This window comes from Mauremys mutica, chromosome 2 (genome assembly GCF_020497125.1).
Source record: "Mauremys mutica isolate MM-2020 ecotype Southern chromosome 2, ASM2049712v1, whole genome shotgun sequence".
In the NCBI taxonomy this organism is placed as follows: Eukaryota; Metazoa; Chordata; order Testudines; family Geoemydidae; genus Mauremys; species Mauremys mutica.
The window spans coordinates 235,448,161-235,465,241 of record NC_059073.1 but is presented as its reverse complement, the minus strand read 5'-3'; the positions used below and the strand labels follow the sequence as shown (position 1 = coordinate 235,465,241).

The 17,081-nt window shown below is 39.1% G+C and overlaps 1 long non-coding RNA gene across 3 annotated transcripts in view; it reads left to right on the top strand.

Moving 5' to 3' along the window:
- The first annotated feature begins 234 nt into the window (after positions 1 to 234).
- LOC123364507 overlaps positions 235 to 17,081 on the top strand; it is a 47,624-nt gene continuing 30,777 nt past the window's right edge. For all 3 annotated transcript variants that reach the window (XR_006577137.1, XR_006577136.1, XR_006577135.1), the window contains exons 1-4: positions 235 to 348; positions 1,823 to 2,319; positions 3,846 to 3,996; positions 10,618 to 10,734. This is a non-coding gene — a long non-coding RNA (uncharacterized LOC123364507). The remainder of the gene's footprint in view (positions 349 to 1,822; positions 2,320 to 3,845; positions 3,997 to 10,617; positions 10,735 to 17,081) is intronic.

Sequence of the window (17,081 nt, the reverse complement as noted above, 5' to 3'; positions counted from 1 at the left end):
ATAATACGATCATGAATTACATGATCATATTCTATGTTTTTCCAGAGGACCCCTGCCTCATTCAGTACACTGGATGGGTGCATGGGGAGGGGGCAGAGTTAAGGCAGATTACTGACTTTTCCTAACTTTGGACTGCTTGATTTACCAATCTAAATAACATTCTTTTAACACAGTAAGTTTGTGTGTAATAGGATTCTAGAGTCATTTCTATAGAATTATGTTACATTCCATGACCAGGGCCCTGCCTTTTAAGGCCTTCTGCCCTTCCTGTAAGCAAACATGGAGCACAAAATGAACAGTGACCCTAACTCAGCACTCTTCTCACTGCTATGGACACATTTCAGAGAGGTCAGGCAGGGGCTTGGGAATGTTGTTTTTCAGAGCTGGGACTGAGGGGAAGAGGAGCAGGCTGGCACTGTGGGTGAAGTGTGGAGAAGCAGCTTTGTGATTGGACCCCCCCATTCTGAGCTGGAAATAGCAGAGTCTGGGAAAACTTTAAAGTAAATGAGAGGTGAAAAGACAGGGAGAAATGTGCTCCTGATGTAAGGTAGGAGTCAAGTGGAAAAAATAATCCCATTGGAAAAAATAACCCCAACTATACATACAACATGATGGGGGCTAATTTAGCTACAACGAGTCAGGAAAAAGATCTTGGAGTTATCGTGGATAGTTCTCTGAAGATGTCCACGCAGTGTGCAGAGGCGGTCAAAAAAGCAAACAGGATGTTAGGAATCATTAAAAAGGGGATAGAGAATAAGACTGAGAATATATTATTGCCCTTATATAAATCCATGGTACGCCCACATCTCGAATACTGTGTACAGATGTGGTCTCCTCACCTCAAAAAAGATATTCTAGCACTAGAAAAGGTTCAGAAAAGAGCAACTAAAATGATTAGGGGTTTAGAGAGGGTCCCATATGAGGAAAGATTAAAGAGGCTAGGACTCTTCACTTTGGAAAAGAGAAGACTAAGGGGGGACATGATAGAGGTATATAAAATCATGAGTGATGTTGAGAAAGTGGATAAGGAAAAGTTATTTACTTATTCCCATAATACAAGAACTAGGGGTCACCAAATGAAATTAATAGGCAGCAGGTTTAAAACAAATAAAAGGACGTTCTTCTTCACGCAGCGCACAGTCAACTTGTGGAACTCCTTACCTGAGGAGGTTGTGAAGGCTAGGACTATAACAATGTTTAAAAGGGGACTGGATAAATTCATGGTGGCTAAGTCCATAAATGGCTATTAGCCAGGATGGGTAAGAATGGTGTCCCTAGCCTCTGTTCGTCAGAGGATGGAGATGGATGGCAGGAGAGAGATCACTTGATCATTGCCTGTTAGGTTCACTCCCTCTGGGGCACCTGGCATTGGCCACTGTCGGTAGACAGATACTGGGCTAGATGGACCTTTGGTCTGACCCGGTACGGCCTTTCTTATGTTCTTATGTTCTTATGTTCTTTAAGTGGAGTTCTGCCATGCTCCATTCTATTTTATCCTCTGTCAGTCTTTAATAAAATATAGACATGTAAATGAGGGGTGGGAGAGATAAGAGAATAGTCTCCTCTCTGCCTAGCTACTTTATACTGCATGGAAAGTATGAGCACCACTGCGGGAAAATCCTTGAAATATTTAGGGACAAGCTAACAGGTAGAGGAAGGAGTTGCAGTATTGCCAGCCCCAAACATTCAAAAAAATCATGAGATTTTTTAAAAATAACCTATTTTGGTGTCTTGTTCTTTGTCTTCTGGTTTTTGAGCCTTTAGGATTCAAGTTTTCAAGATTTTCTCTACTACCAAGTAACTGTATATTTTTTGTTTGCAGTGAAAGCTGAGATTGTCTTGTAATCAAATGACTTCAGGAGCTGGTGCTTTGAAAAAAAACAACAAATATTGTGAGACACGTAATAAAATCACAAGAGTTGGCAGTACTGGAGTTTTATCCTTAAATCTGTATATCCTAGGTTTCAAGAAGAGGAAACTTTCAGATGTATCAGATGGAAAACAGATGTCTTTTACCTTTTCATCTGAGTTTTAAAATGCCATATTTGCAAATCATCACAGATAATTGTGTTTAAACCTGAGTTTTCATCTTCCCAGCCCATTTTCTCTTCATACTTGATCCTGTAATGAAATCATTACACTGAATTTATGACATCACATTCACTCCATGGCAACAAAGTGTGATGTTTACCAACCACGGGGATTAAGGTGACATCACCACAGAATCCAACTGCCAGAGAAGGTGCATTGTGAGGAAAAAGCATTTACTTCAGACACAAATATCTGAAACCATTTCAAAGGAAAAAGATGAAATTACAGGTAAGCTGCTTTTCATAGAAAATGTTCCCGTTTTTTCAAGTGTGAAAATTTCTTTAAACTTTTTATCAGTTGAAAGAGATTTATTGCTTTAACTTCTTTCATTTTTTTATCTTTTTATAGCAGTATTTTAAAAAGTTAATAAAAAGCAGAAAATGTGCCATTAAAAGGTTATCCTTTTTTGACTCAAAGTTTTGTACATTATTGTAAATAATTCACATCTTCTCAAGCCAACCAGTGTTCTCAGTTCCCCTATGCTCTGAGCCACCCTTTTCTTCTTTTGCTAGGAGTTTCTTGTTGTGCAATGGAAGAATCCTGATTGGCCGATGAACCAAAGTGGGGAAAAAAAATAATTTCTCCGGATGGAATGTTCCATTCTAACAATTCCAACAGGATGTGCGTTTTTCTTAAAGCATATATACAAAAAAAAGGGAGAGAATGTTTTTCAAAGTTGTTAATGTATACTGTACCGTAATAATAATAATTTGTACTTACATGGTATCTGTTATCTGAGCATCTCAGAAGTTTTACCAACACTGATGACATTTAGTTTCACAGCTGTCCTAGAAACTGAAGAAAAGAGTGGATAAGGCCCACATTTTCAAAATAATTTTTGACATGATCATTTGCACCCATTTATTGCAACATTTTCAAACCTCAGTGCCTAAGTATGGATTTAGGAAATGAACGTTAGGCACCCACATTTAAAAATTGTATCCATGCTGTTTGCACTCATATACATCCACACATTGTGTCTTGTCGTGTCTGATTAGCCATGGCAAAGTTATGGCTAATACCGTAGATGGTGGCCACTGCAGTCACACTGTGGCTCAGAACCCCGGGAAGCCTGAGTGGGTGGTGAAGTGCTACTGTGGTGGCTTTGTGCCACCAGGGATTATTCCCTTTCAGGAGGACCTTTAGACCAGGTTTCTGGCTGCTTTTCACCACCAGAGAAGACCTGAGAATTAGGGTTCCATATTTTTGCAGTCTATGCCTTTGCCCCATTTCCTTCTCCCTGGGTATGTGTCCCAATTGACACATTGCCTATTTCCAATGGACCTATTTAGAAACAAATGTATTGAGAAGCAGATTTCTCCATAAAAAAGTGGTGATGTTCTGCCCCCACACTCCATATTTTGCATCCATTTCCAATACCTACCGCTTTCTATGACCATTACTAATGGGTCTAAATAACACCTCCACTAGTAGCTTATTAGCATGTAAAGGGAGGTGGACTTTTTACATGCACTGTAGCTCAAGGTGGAGAAATGCATCTTTTACAATTAGCAAAGAGTCTTGTGGCACCTTATAGACTAACAGACGTTTTGGAGCATGAGCTTTCGTGGACATGCATCCGACGAAGTGGGTATTCACCCACGAAAGCTCATGCTCCAAAATGTCTGTTAGTCTATAAGGTGCCACAAGACTCTTTGCTGCTTTTACAGATCTAGACTAACATGGCTACCCCTCTGATCTTTTACAATTGGAACTCAAGAACACAAATGATTAACTCATCCCTATTTATACAGTAGGAAAAAATTCACGTTGGACACCATCTGTTATCACCAGTACCACTGCACTGCATTACAAGTTACTGATTAAAGAAATACCTGACAGTGAGGGGCTATTTTCACTCCCTGAAACTGAATGGAATAATAATTGTATGTACTCAATTGATATGTAAGTATAAGTCTAATTTTGTGCAGGTTTGGAGAGTTTGAGTGGTTGTTGTTGTTTTTTAGCCTCAACATTGTGTAAATCAGCTTGAGACTGAATTAAACAGGTGGCATACCACCTGTACATGATGATTAACAGTGCTTATGCAATAATTTATGTGAAAATGCTATCAAACCCTGATAATATCACATCTGTTACTACTGTAGTACTCACTGTAGTGCAATATAATTTTAATCAGTGTATTAGCTCTTTGAAAAAACAAGCCTATGTTATTGATCTATCTTCCAGGAGTATTGGTTTGATATGAAGTGTCTGTTACCGCCTTTACTTTTTTAGCCTATTTGTCCATATTTTGTTTACTTGAACAAAAAATCCTCTAAACTTGCAGTATTACCAAGAAATTCAACTTTTGCCATAAACAGTTCAGATGTTTATCAGGAAAAAAACTGCTCTAGAATATTTTTGGTATGTAAAAATCAGGAAAAATGAACCAAATATTCTGCAGGTATTCATTGTAATATTGGACTCTGCTTAGACTTCAAGATTATTTTGTATAGAACTGCTTTTTAAACTTTGGGCACACACAAATGCATGTTTTGATGAAGTCAAAGAACCAGAGTCTCATATCACACTGGTATAAATCAGGAGTAGCTCTGTTGAAATCAATGCATTTACACAAGTGTAAAATCGATGTGAGGTTAGAATCAAGCTCAAAGAGCCTGGCTCATCATCTTGTGTAGTAATTTACATATGTGCAAAGTCAGTGCCAAGTGGGTATAAAACACCATGTTTGTGTGAGCAAATGGAAGAATATTGATTTGATAACATTCTACACCCACTTTGCACAGGTGTACGTGACAACAAGGAGCAATATAATGGAGAATCAGGCTCAGTGATGTAAATACATGTGCATTTGTGTGAAATGTTACCAAATAAGTATTTTCTGCTCACACCATGGTTGCATTTTAGATTCCCGTTACATAGGTGTAAATGACCATGTGAGGTGCAGTAAATAGGGTGACCAGACAGCAAGTATGAAAAATTGGGACAAGGGGTAGGGGATAATAGGTGCCTATATAAGACAAAGCCCCAAATATTGGGACTGTCCCTATAAAATCAGGACATCTGGTCACCCTAGCAGTGAAGGATCAGGCATATAGCGTAGAATCTGAAGTAACTAAACCCATGATATTCAGACTGCTGTCTGATTAATGGTTTTTAAGTATCCCAGGTTTATGCCTGTTTTATTCTTCTCTAAAGAATTTTAGTTCACTGTTTACAAATAATTTTGTGATATAAAGAGCCTAGCAGTAAAACATACTTTCTGTGTAACCCGGTGATTAAACACACTGGTATATCACACTAAGCACACTGCTAGAAGCCAGGCATTTTGATATCTTTCCCTTTCTATTTTTATAGGGACAAAAATGACCCTTTTCATGAATGTACATGTTTTTAATCATATTTATGTAAAGCTGCTGTAACATGGAAGTTAAATAACAGGCGGTACTGAGATTTCACTTTATAAAAGGTGCAGAATGTTTTTGTATTCAAGTCCACAAGGAATCTTCCTCGTTAACAGTGGAATCATAGGGAATTTTCTTAACTCATGAACCACACATGAAGAACCTCATCAGCTGTTGTAAATGCATAACCAACAACAAATCATTATGTATCTTTGGCTTAATTATATGGTCTTATTACACACCTGTACTGCTGAAATTAGGCTGGTATTTGCACTCGTGTTTTTTTCTCTATCCAAACAACATTAACATTATAAATCTTTTCAAAGAGTCATACAATTACCCCAGTATGCAGAATAGTTTTGACTGCATTCAAAACAGAAACTGAAAAGATGCACATATTTTTATGCATGTTATATTAACGTACATATGTTGTTTCTTGGGTAGTTCATTCACCACAGTGAATAGGAACCATATTTTCCCACCAAGATCACAGACTTGTGAATCAAACTGTAATTTAAGAAAAGATAAAATAAAATCCAGAAAAAATTGCCTTCAGAATAGTAGTAGTAATAAAAATAATTTAATCTTTCTTTCTTAATAAATAAATAAATTTAAATTAAATTTTGGAGACGACACCAATTTGTGAACAAGAAGAATAAATGTCATCACATGATACCTTGCAAACACGTATTTAGGAGGGTATTTTTGAAGGTACAAAAGAGTTATGTGCCTTTGAAAACTGCCCCTTTAGTTTAAATCACAAAATGAGTAAACATGTCAGGCTTGATTCTCCTCCCCTCTTATAGCAGCGTAAATCAGGAGTTACTTCATTGAAATTAGTAGAGTTACACTGGTGTAAGACATATCAGAATCCATCTTATGTTTTTTAAAACATTTATTGAATGCTCCACATTGAGAAGTTAACTTTGCTAAAATATCTTGTGGCTGAACATCTACTTCAACTAGAACAATTACATAACCAATATAAGCTTAAAAAGTGACTGCAGTTGAAGTGACTCTTGCATCCGACGAAGTGGGCATTCACCCACGAAAGCTCATGCTGCAAAACGTCTGTTAGTCTATAAGGTGCCACAGGATTCTTTGCTGCTTTTACAGAACCAGACTAACACGGCTACCTCTCTGATACTTGCAGTTGAAATGAAACTCAAGACACTTATTAGATTTTGTGTGTGTAACATTACACATATAAATTGTGTAGCAATGTATTAATCCCATCTTTACTTATACATTTTAAATTCCATTTCACTACAATGATAATTACCATTACTTTCAAGAATTAAAACTTTATGGTTACAGGGCTATATTACACCTGTAACCTGCTACAGTTAGCTAAAGTTTTCACATTCTTTCTTTACCAGTGCCTACCTTGTTTTCCTGGGGGAAAATGTGAGGTTACGCTGTGGAAGACAACACATGTTCTGACAAATATAATCCTATTATCATAATGAAAATAATACTATTATGAAGGAATAAACAACAAATGGTGCATGAAACTCTAAGAAAATTAAAATTCTATTTGCATCTCCCAAAGGATCTAATACCAATCCCAGAGATGAAATCTGATAGTTTCTCAGGTAGACAGAAGCTTACTGTTCTCTTCTATGGAAGTTTAATGTGCCAGCAAAGGAGAGTGGCTGAACAATATACTTGACTTGCAGTTGACAGAAGACTAAGGCAGATGGCTGTTTTGATGGAAAAATCTAGACTTTTTTCCTATGGTCAATTTAAAAAAAAAAATTTGTAGGGGAAACTACTGTACATGAAAGATTTCACAGCATTGTATTTGTATAAAACGTCTGTCCCAATTCAACAAAAAAGATCTGACCCATATTTGTTTTGAACAATCTGCTTTTTTCCATGGCTTTCACAGATTTGCAAAACATTGTAGCAAGAAAGATTTCTTCAAGCAAACTTGGGCCTTTTAGTCCCTTTGGCTTTAGAAAGCAATTCCTTACAATATTATCAGGGGTGAATTTCAATCCACTGCAGAGGGCCTATGCCCCACTTAAATTTTATGTTAAGATCTTAAGTGGGGGTGAAGTGGTACATAGGGCCTTCCTGCAGGTCCTGGCAGTGGGCTGAATTTCAGACCTTGTGAGCATGCAATCAGTCTGTCCCCATTCCTTTTTCAAGAGCTTTTCTTCTCCTTTTAATCTTCGAGCACATGTATGAACTATTCATCCTTCCCTCCTTTTATCTAATATTACAACAGGATTGTTCCCCTCTAGTACAGAAACTAAACACATGTCCACTCAAGATTTTCAGTACATCTTTGATTAAAACCACTTGGCAGTCTACAGATATACTGGTTCAGTTTAGCTGCTTACACAGATAAAGTGGCCTCTGTCCCTTTCCTTTTGAAGTCCACCTTAGGCTTCATCAATCTTAAAAGCAGTTAATAAGTATCCACAAATCACATCTAGGATTTGTGTATAAAATATATGTTACTTATATATATAGTTCTTTACAAACCTTGTTTCAATAAGTTATGTTTTGTGCAAAAAACAGCTTCAAAAAGTACTATCGATTGTCCTTTGCTCTAAAACAATCAGATTATATCATTGTTTTCTCTTTATGGCCTTGTTGTTAAAGGTCCAGATTCTCATCTACACACACCGCTCTGACAGTGTAACTTACTCCCACTTGAAGGGCTCTATACACTGCCAGACTGGTGTAAATGGGTTTTAATGTCAATGTGCCCCTTCAAGCTTATCAAAGCAGCCACAGAACTACTCCTGGTACATGTTCCTTAGTTTTTCAGTTTCAGTACATTTTACATCTAAGCTATGGATAGTAATAGTAGCTCAGTATTATTACTGTAGTTCTATATCTGGTGCCACAGCTACTGTTTTCTGTCACCACTTCTCTGTATTCACCCCCTATTCATAGTTGAACACACAGCATGACACTCAGTTAGGAGCTTCTTCAAATACCCAATTGCTGCAATGGAGTGACTTCCAATATTAAAATTCTAGCCTAACCCACATTTGACTTGAGGACTCAGTACTTCTTAGCAGGATGAATGAAAGAATCCATTGAAAACATACATACCATATATTTTCTGTCTTCAGCTGAGTCCCTGTAGTTAGTTGGCCTCTGGACCCTTGGATTTTATGTCTATCCCATCACTTTCCAAGCTGTAATTCACTTGTTGTCTTTCAGCACTATGCTAACATGAATAGACCTTTTTACAATACAGAATCCTCGGACTACCGCAAACAAGTATATTTGATCACTCATAATGTTCTCCTTTGTTATGCTAAGAATGTAATATTCATTGCACAAAAGGTGTTGGAATTAATTGACATTTTATAATTAATATCAATAAACTGCCATTTCTAACAAAAACTCACCATCTCCTTTGTAAGATATATCTTTTGACAAAAACATATAATAAAAAATGCAGGTTTAAAATTGTTCTCCCAAGCAGTCTTCAGTCGCTAGGTTGTCTACACAGATCCTTTAAAAACAGATTTAAAAAAAAATCAAAGCACAGTGAAGGTGACTTACCATTCTCTATAGGGCACTGGACTGTATCCTACTGCTTCTCCAAAAAGATTGCTCCAGCAGGCATTCTTCTCCCCATGGACACCTCAATGGGCTGGATTTCTTGGGGGGTGGGTGGGGTGGTATTTGTTTTCTTGGGAACCTAAATCCCAGGACTGGGTTTGCTTTGAGGTACTTTGTTTCTGCTACAGACAAAGGAGGGGGAAGTGGTGCTGTCTGGTTCTACTCCCGTGTCACTCCATGTCATCTTCTGATTCATTCCAATCATGTGAATTTTGTCCTTTCTATAAATAACAGTGATGTTAATGTTCCAGCGACACATAGAATGTACATGACACCTAGCAACATGCATTCCTTTCCAGCATCTTCACTTTTCAAAGGCATCCTAGTTTTTCCAGTTAAAGAGCCCTTCATTTCTCTCCAGTCTCACATTGCCTCTCATTAAAAGGCTGGGTTTTAAGAAGCACAGTTTAAATCTGGATTACTAATCTAGCAATTCTACTTAGTTTGAAAATGATTTCCTAGCTAAAACATCTCCACTATTTCTCTTGCTGAGTATGTGCTGTCCCTTTTCAGAAATGTTCCTGCTTTTGGTCTTTTTTTGGGGGGTGGGGGTGGCTACTGTTCCTGAAGTTGGAAATGTATTTAAACAAGTAACATAGTTGATGCTGCTTTTATGCAGCAGTTTGTAGTGGTGCGTTCATTTTTGTATTGGATTGTCAAGTACAGAGGTTGGGGAGGAGCAATCGCAGTGTTGCCTCTGAGGCATTTGGTGCAACAAGTGACACTGATTGCTATATGATGATCTTAGATCACGTGGGTCTGAAATGGGAGCGAGAACAGAAGTCAAACTTAGACATAAAGTGACTAAAGCAATAAGAACCTATCCTCTCTCTCTCTCCTTTTGGACAGTTGCGCATGTAATTACTGTGATGGTTTTGCGAATCTTACATCCTGCCCTTTTATTTTCATTTGATCTGGCCGCAAGCAGACTTTCTATAAGTGCACTGCTGTTAAACACAATCAGTGTGCAATTCAGACATAGGCCAAGATCTCTTTTTAAATTTCTTTGGTCTATGCCATGGGCTGATTCCTTGGACCCTGTTCTGGTTGCTCTAAAGGCGCAGCTAATGATTCCCCCTGTCACAGTGACACAAAGCTGGTGTGGCTGGTTCTTGTCAGGAATGAAAACTTGCAGTTGCCCCTGTTCAGCCTCTGGGCAGCTAATGCACATAACTGAGTCAAAGCTGGGCCATCTGATTGGCTGAAGAAGCAAGCCAGCCTACACTTAAGCACGGGATACTCAATGCACACACCTGCAGCTGCAATCTCTCCTCTGTCTGCCTTGCTCCAGCTCCGAACCAGCCTTGTTCAGAGCCTTGCTCCTGTCCTGCCCAGTCCACTCCAGCCATGCTTGGTTCCTAGCTCTGGCTGGCTCTGACCTTTGGTTCTGGCTCCTGTTTCCTGAGTCTGGTCCTGTGATACTTTCTCAGGGTATCCAGAGCTTTAAGCCATCTTGTTACTTTTCTGCCTCAGCAAGAGATAGTGTGTGTCAACTCTTTGACAGTCCAGTCTGTTAGCTAATCCAACAAACTCACAGAACTCTGCCCGTCCTTTCCTTACTTTGCAGGTAACTCAGGATGTCTCTAGTATGCAAACCCCTGGAAGAGCGTCCCTCTGCAGTATCCTGTCACTGTCACTGGACACTCACAGTGAGCAGACATTACTATCGCGAGAGACGTGATGTGTAAGTAAAATTAAGGCCCGCTCATGATCTTGCGATAGATGTCTCAAAGGTCAGGGATTTTTTTCAGCTGTAACTGGGGCTAGGGCTCCCGTTCTCAGCCCTGGGTGGCTGCTCCCCTGCCAGCCTGGGAAGTGGGAGAGGAGATTCCATTGCAGCCCCCGCCCCCAAGCCTGAGGATGGTGAAGAACCCTAAGAAGAGCAGAGGTGAGGCCAGGAAGGTTGAACTATGGCCTGGGGGCTCCAAGGGGGCTGAAATGAGGGGGTGGGGGCTGATGGGGTGGGGAGGCTGTATTGATGGTGGGTTCTGAGCAGATGGGGTGAGTGCTGGGAGAGTGAACTGATGGCAGTGGGGGTCAATGCAGTGTGGGGTTGAACTAATGCAGTGGGGATGATGAGGAACTGAACTGAGGGGGGCCTGAATTGAGAGGGTCTGGTGGACAGGACTGCAGAATTCTGAGTGTTTGCACTTCTGACTGATTTGCACAAGTATAAGAGATGCAAGCCTTTACATATGGGCCTGTGATTCGACTGCAGGTTCAAAAGTATGTGCACAAATTATGTCCATGAAAGGAAGGCTGTACTTAGGAAAATGGGGTCCTTGGATGACAAGCCAAGCCCTAAAGTAGGAGTTTTGAACAGTGTTAAGACTGGAATTATATATAATTGTATTCCTCATTTTATATCTATATATCAATAGCTATATATATCTCACAGTGAGGGATAAAAATATCCCTCCAAACAGGATTGTAGAAGAGAACAAAACCTTCACATAAAGAGAATAAAAACTGATGAGATCATAAACACAAAAATGGGGGGAAATAGAGATAAAAATTGTAGGATTATTTACTGTAACTTAAGTGGAAAAGTCAGGGTCTGTTCCATTTGTATTTCTGATTAATTTATCACTCTAGAATTGCTATTATTAACTGTAAGATCAATATTATTTCTGACCAATAGTGTCAGAAACATAAATATTGGCTTCTAATATTAAAAATATGCTGTGAAAAGCAAGTATTTTAGAACAAACAGAAGGTATTAAAATTCTCACTTACCATAATTTCCCATAGGGGAGTGTCTTTACAAAACAGAATAATATCTTTGAAATACCACTGGAGTCACAATAACATATTATTTTATTAATGTTAGAATTACCTAGGTGTTTCTAACTACTGGTAACATTAAAGGTAAGAAACTTCCCAAACCAAAAATATATATATGAAGTATGTTTAAAATAGTGTTTTTTCCAAGTATAATAGTCTTTAGTTTTTTGTTTGTTTTTGTCCTAAGACAAGTTATTTGTTAAATAGAAAGCTATGGTACAACACCAAGAATACACAGTGTAAACTTTCTAGGAAATACAATGGAAGTAAATACTAATCTAGGGTCTTCTCCACACTTAAAATGTAGGTTGACATAGCTACAGTGCTCAGGGGTATGAAAAATCCACCCACACCATAGCTATGTTGATCTCACCCACGGTGTAGACGCTGGTAGGTCGATGGAAGAATGCTTCCATCAACCTAGCTACTGTCACTTGGGAAGATGGAGCTTCTTCATTGAAGGAAAAATCCCTTCTATCACTGTAGGCGGTGTCTACACTACAGAGTTACAGCAGCATAACTACAGCGCTGTAGCTATGCCACTATAGCATTCAAAGTGTAGACATGAGAAACCCAAATCTTTGTCTTAAGTGATCCGCATGCAACATATTGTTATGGGAAAAGGTGCTAAAGGCTTGCATGTTAGATGTCATTGATGTATAAGCATTCAAGAGGAAGCCCCTGATCAAAGGAAGTAAAAAAGTTATGCAGTAACCATACCCAGTTTTGTAAATTTGAATGACAGAACCAGTTCACTCACCTATATAACTGTAGGTTTGGCACACTTAGCCTAGTCTGAAAAATAATATATAATTTCCTATGTCCTAAAGACATATTCAAAATATTTTAAAATTTATACCTCAGTCTTGCACTAGGATCCACTAGAACGGACTCCTTTGCCTGTACAGAGTCCCATTCCTTTTAAAGGGCCACAGAGATCTGTGTAAACGTACCTCATGCAGAATTAAGGCAATGTTTTGCAATAAGTAAACTGTATTTAAAATATTATAAAACTGATCGTTCAATATTTGTAGCATAGCCCATCACATACTGGGGCAGATTCTATACTGCTTCTGTATTCTGTTTAGTGCAAGAGGATGGGAGGGAACAGTCGGTGAGCTGGTTATGGATCCCTGATTCTGTGGGTTTGTCTGTACCTGTCCCAAGCCTTGCATATGGTCCCTTGGGAGCCATAAGCCAGCTGAGGCTCAGCAGAGCTCCAATCTGACACAGCCCCAGCCTGCATTGATAGGGGGTTTAGGAGGTTGATGCAATAGCCTACTCTGCTAGCTTTACACTTGCTGGGCAAGTCTCAGCTGGCTAGCTACAGCCAGGATCCCGCTCATAGGCACCATACCTCAAGAGAATTTGGTGCCCAGATTATTTGAGAGATGCCCAATCAGGTGCCAAGTGGCCTAGTGGCTAGAGTGCTGGACTGGGATTCATAAGACCTGAATTCTGTTAAGTATTAAGAGCTAAGTATTATTATGTGAGCTAAGTATTATTATCAAAAAGAATGAGGAGTACTTGTGGCACCATAGAGACTAACAAATTTATTTGGGCATAAGCTTTCGTGGGCTAAAGCCTTATGCCCAAATAAATTTGTTAGTCTCTAAGTTGCCACAAGTACTCCTTGTTCTTTTTGCTGATACAGATTAACACGACTACCACTCTGAAAAGTATTATTTTGTGACATACAAAACATAATGGTGGAAAGAAAAACAATATAGGCCAAAGTTTTCAAACTTGGGTCCTTAAAATTAGGCTTCTAAAGCCATATTTAGGCACCTAAATACAAGCAAATTTTAGAATTCCAACCCTGAGATTCTATGATTCTATGATAAGTGCAAAACATCTACAAATCCTGTTGAAGTTGAAGGGAGCTGCAGGTGCCCAAGATCTTTGAAATTGAAGTCACATATAATGAGGTGTCTAAATATGGATTTACAAGCCTAACTTTAGGCACGAAGGTTGGAATATTTTGGCCATAGATTTTTGTATGGTCTTCTTCATATTTTGATTCCCAAAATAATCATTTCATTGCCAAATAAAACTTCCAACCAAACATTGTTCTACCAGGAAAGTTTAGGGGAACCGTACCATATCTCAGAAACACAAAGAGGAACACAGTGTAATTTTCTTTATAAAACTAAAGTCAGTGCATCATTTTTATAGGCCATGGCAGGCTGTGTGACACCATGTAATTTCTGAGGTATTTTATACTTTGCAAGGAAAACAATAACAATACCTAGTGTCTTTTTAAGACTGTTTTTGCTGCCAAAAGCATCCCATTTGCTTTGTCATGATTACAGCAGTAAATCTTTCAGTGAAGGTATTTAATGGCTACAAAGATTCCTTTATTTTACCTTGCAAAGAGATGCTTTAGAACTTTACTGAGCATGCATCCATCTGCATCTCAAGGAAATCAAAGAACACTTTGTGAAGCCTATTTTACCCCAGTACCTGTTACAGGTATAGCTGCAATAAAAGAGCACCAGTTCCAGGTAAGCACTAAGCTGCCATATCACATTAAACTATCTCCAAACCTTTCTGTGGAATTGTTAATTACATAGTAAATTAACATCTGTATGTGGCTTTGCAAGGATGAGGGGACACACAAAAGCCTTTGCACCACTGTGTTACCTCTTAGTGCTAGGGGTGCACAGGTGTCCACAAACGGAAAGAGGGGAGAGGGGCAGGTCAAGACCTTGACATCCCCCTTCCTTCTGGCTGTCAGAGTTGGCTGAATGCAGACTGTACCATTCTAAGGCATGGGGCAGCAGACATGCCTTCCCCCCGCCCCTTGCATATTGAGGAGATCCTGAAAGGAAGGATTGTGCCTCCTGGAAGCATGATCCCGCCTGAAGCTCCACCTGGAACAATGTGGCTCTGCACCAATCCCTGCACAGAGCAGAGGTTAAATTAAGCCCATCACAAGAAAAGCTGAGCTAAAACTAATCGTGCTTGTCAAAGACCAGCTTCTCTCAGGGTTACTCGTCTGCATGTGTGACATTTACACAGTCTGGCACGGAAAGGCACAGTCACTGCAGCTTAGATCAGGAAAGCTAAAATGAATGGACTTATTTTTAGAAAGTCAGTTTTTGGTGAGTGATTTAGTTATTTGAAGAAAACTTCAGTCTCAGCCATGGATCTCCCCTTCAGTCAGAAAAGAACTGGGAATTGTATGGGAGGTAAATTTACAAGGAAGGCTGAGGAGGAGAAGTGGGTGGTCCAGAGTTTGAGATGAGACTAGGTTTAAAGAACATCGTCCTGACATTCTGCTTTCCCCCTCAAGCCTGTGCATGGTAAAGTGCAGTTTGTTTAGAAGTGTGTTAATTGGAGTTGTGCAGAATACTACAGAGAAATTCAAGTATTGGGAATTCTGTTCTTTCCAATCCTGATGATTCACAAACACACATCCACATCCACAGCATTAACCCACTGTCATGGCCCTGTGCACAAAGCCTGAGTAAATAGGTTCTGCATGTGGGAGTGGCTCTAGAGCCTGGGGTGGGGGGAAATAAAATCCACAATCTGTCAAGCTGCAGGCGGGGTGTAGGACAGCTTCGTAGCCACTACTCAATCTCCTGGGCTAAAGTAGATTGTGACCTCTGAGTTTCCCCTAGGCAGGGGTTTATGGTCGCTGTGTCTGCAAAATCACAGACCCAGTGGCCCTGCTTATTCTCCGGCCTCAATGGTGTTCTATGTGGAAAGATCTCAACTAAATACAGAAAATGTCCTCCTTTGTGGCCTGCACACTCACTCCACCGCCACCTTCCTGATTTTGGAGGAAAATCACAGCAGTCCTGCTGTGTTGTGTTTCTTCTGTGGTACTTACCATGATGGGAGAATTTCATACTCCTTTAATCAGCCTACCAGCTCATCTACTACACTGAGCCATTCTCCCTTCAAAGCATCTTTCTTTCTTTCTTTCTTTCTCCACCTCCTTAGAAGCATAAACCCATTCCCCAACTCCGTGTAACTGATTTAAATGCTTGCTTTTCTGAAGCATTGTACAATTTAATGTAATCCTCTACTACTGCATATGCTAGTCATTGTTACTGCTACATTGTACTGAACTATCTTTTTTTATACTGTTTTCTTATTGATGTGTATTGCAAGCCATTCTTTCACAGTTATAAAGGAGATAGTCAATTGAACAGAAATATAATATAACTTATCCATTTCATCTATTTGAAAAACAAGATAAAAGAGCACATCATAGTCTATGTTCAGTCTTTGAAATGATGGAATATATGAATTGAACATTCATAGAATATAATTCTTTGAACTGAAAGATTACTAATGAAAAGGCCATTCACTCTTTAATGCCACATTTTTCAAGATAATGTTAAAGGGACACTATGCAATAGTCGGGACCAGTGCTAGACACTTGGGGCCAGATTTTTAAAGGTATTTAGGTGCCTAAAGGGGCAGATAGACACTTAGTGGATTTTCAAAAGCATCTTAAGCAGGTTACTTACCTTAATTTTAGTTGTAAATTGGCATCTAACTCACTTAGGTGTTTTTATAAATCCCATTAAACACCTATCTGTATCCTAGATGCCTAAATACCTTTGGAAATCTGCCACTTAGTGCCATAGGCTAGATTGGGAAGAGCAAACACCCTCTCGCACACAAACTGCCCCAGCTGGTGGATCCTAAGCAGGATTCACCTCTAAAAATTAGGCATTCTCAGCAGTCTTCTGAGTCACCTGCCCTAACTCTGGCAGACCAATTAATTTCAAGACTCCTTCACATTCAAATCCTTGAGTTCTTCAGTCCAGTCATCTTCCTTAACTAATTCCCTTAATTTTCCTTTTGAAATCCCTAGCCGCAGACCTATTTTTGTTTATCCTTCCATTTAATTTAAACTCATGATCACTCAAAACAAGTTGTCCTCTACAGCCAGTTCTTCTATAAGGTCCTTGTTACTTACCAATATTAAATCTAAAATGGCATCACCTCTTGTTGTTTTGGTGACTATACGGTGAAGAAATCTCTCAGCTATCACAACCAGAAATTTTAAGTCCTTACCATTTTTAGTAGCATTTGTCCTCCAATCTGTATCTGGGAAATTAAAGTCTCCCATAATCACACAATTCCCAGTTGTATTTATTTCATTAAAAATATTAAAGTGTCTCTACATATCCAAATTATTCACTATCCCAGTGGAGTCTCTGTTACCTTTCTTCTGCAAAGTGATTTTGACCCAAACAGAATCTGTTTTATTATCCATTCCATTAC